The following is a 2500-nucleotide window of genomic DNA, read 5'->3' as shown; positions in this document are numbered from 1 at the left end:
CCTTAACCTAACCTATGTCACCTTAACCTAACCCATCTTGCACCTTAACCTAACCCATCTTGCACCTTAACCTAACCCATCTTGCACCTTAACCTAACCCATCTTGCACCTTAACCTAACCCATCTTGCACCTTAACCTAACCTATGTTGCACCTTAACCTAACCTGTGTTGCACCTTAACCTACCTCAATTTGCACCGCAATGTAACGCAATTTGCACCGCAATGTAACGCAATTTGCACCGCAATGTAACGCAATTTGCACCGCAATGTAACGCAATTTGCACCGCAATGTAACGCAATTTGCACCGCAATGTAACGCAATTTGCACCGCAATGTAACGCAATTTGCACCGCAATGTAACGCAATTTGCACCGCAATGTAACGCAATTTGCACCGCAATGTAACTCAATTTGCACCGCAATGTAACTCAATTTGCACCGCAATGTAACTCAATTTGCACCGCAATGTAACTCAATTTGCACCGCAATGTAACTCAATTTGCACCGCAATGTAACTCAATTTGCACCGCAATGTAACTCAATTTGCACCGCAATGTAACTCAATTTGCACCGCAATGTAACTCAATTTGCACCGCAATGTAACTCAATTTGCACCGCAATGTAACTCAATTTGCACCGCAATGTAATGCAATTTGCACCGCAATGTAATGCAATTTGCACCGCAATGTAATGCAATTTGTACCGCAATCTACCCCCACATTGTGCCTTAACCTAACCCACATTGTGCCTTAACCTAACCCACATTGTGCCTTAACCTAACCCACGTTGTGCCTTAACCTAACCCACGTTGTGCCTTAACCTAACCCACGTTGTGCCTTAACCTAACCCAAGTTGTGCCTTAACCTAACCCAAGTTGTGCCTTAACCTAACCCAAGTTGTGCCTTAACCTAACCCAAGTTGTGCCTTAACCTAACCCAAGTTGTGCCTTAACCTAACCCAAGTTGTGCCTTAACCTAACCCAAGTTGTGCCTTAACCTAACCCAAGTTGTGCCTTAACCTAACCCAAGTTGTGCCTTAACCTAACCCAAGTTGTGCCTTACCCTGCTCTGTAATTGGCATATGACACGTTACATTAATGTATTGTCCAACCGCAACCCGCTCAGAATGTTGTGTACACAGCTACGTGTCATCTCCCCATAACAGCTGCATTGCAGTGTGGTACGCCATAGAGACGTGTGGGAGTAATGGACGCAGTGGATGGCGATCAGCATGAGCCGTCTGTTCATGTAGTGGCGCGTGTATGCAGACGTAGTAGTCTCTTCTCACACAATGTGATAGCACGGTGCCCCGCGTTCCACATCTGCGACATGCTACAGAGGCCGGTTGACAGTTGGTCGCGCAATGGACATCGCATACGTACGGGGGCACCTTCCACGTGCCCTCTAGTCGGGCACATTTTGTTGCGTGGATGTGAGCGGATGTAGTGTGTCTTGACACCTGACAGGCAGGCATGCAATAATAGTTGACTTTGCAAACGGGGATGGACGTGTACGTTTACTGGTGACGTTACGCAAATGAACAACTGGTAACCCGTTGTGGTGCGGTTGTCCTTGCTGGAGGTACATCTGTGAGGGCAACGATCGGTACAGCTACGAAGCGGTCCCCACCATACCAACGAACGTGAATGTGAATCTGGGTGTGAAGCGATACGCGGCTGTGGGTGGGTGGGACTGTCCCCGGCCGGTGAGGGGGGGCCGCCCGGCGTGCTGGCCGCGCGGTGCGTGGGCGCACGCGCTACAGCCGGCTGGTGGGGGCGCCCAGTGGCAGGCGCGCCGGCCGACGGACGCGGCAGGCGGCGCAGCTGCGCGCCGGGGCACCCTGCGCGCGGCGCCGTGCAGCCAAAGTGGGTCCTCGCCGGCCCGGTGCGAAGCGCGGTGGACATCTGCAGTGTGCTGGTCCGATTGAGGACTGTGTGCGTTGAGGATGCGCCGCCGCCCGGCACTCGGCGCCGCGACGCCGTCTGCTGCTCGGTCGCCCCAGCGGTTCTCGCTGGTGGTTTGTATCGCAGTTGTGCAGACGTGTTGGCACGTGCGCTGTGCTGGGAGAGTTCGCTTCGGCACCCACGTGGGGCCTTTGCCCTTCTGTGGCGCTGGCGTTGGAGCTGCCGGTCACCGTAGGTGGCGCGTGTTGTCTCCCGCCGGCAATGCCACGACAGCACGCTCCCGGGCCTCTGTCGGCAGCGGCAAGCTCAGTTGGGAGCACGGGTGGTCGCACCTAAAGCGTCTACTCGCCTAACTCCGGGCGATTGCGCCTCTCTCGAACCCGACCAAGTACTTAGGACGGCGCTGCGCGCCGCCGGGACCTGAGAGGGTTTCGAGGTGTATTGTGCAGGGGAGCTCAGCCTCCTCCTGTTTGCAGAATAATTGAGCGGACGCTTGCGTGTTCGCGCGGGCCCCTGGGACACACTCCCGGGCGGCCGGCTGCTCAGCTCTAGTTGACGCAGCTCCCTGGTTGATCCTGCCAGTAGTCATATGCTTGT

General features: G+C 54.6%; 1 non-coding gene across 1 annotated transcript in view; it reads left to right on the top strand.

The window, feature by feature from the left end:
* Positions 1-2465: 2465 nt before the first annotated feature.
* LOC126150831 (small subunit ribosomal RNA) overlaps positions 2466-2500 on the top strand; it is a 1909-nt gene continuing 1874 nt past the window's right edge. Inside the window, exon 1 of the ribosomal RNA XR_007531686.1 lies at positions 2466-2500. This exon is cut by the window's right edge and continues 1874 nt beyond it. This is a non-coding gene — a ribosomal RNA (small subunit ribosomal RNA).

The sequence above is a fragment of the Schistocerca cancellata genome, unplaced genomic scaffold (genome assembly GCF_023864275.1).
Source record: "Schistocerca cancellata isolate TAMUIC-IGC-003103 unplaced genomic scaffold, iqSchCanc2.1 HiC_scaffold_1005, whole genome shotgun sequence".
Classification (NCBI taxonomy): Eukaryota; Metazoa; Arthropoda; class Insecta; order Orthoptera; family Acrididae; genus Schistocerca; species Schistocerca cancellata.
The sequence above is the reverse complement of the archived record's forward strand: the minus strand, read 5'-3'. Positions and strand labels throughout refer to the sequence as shown.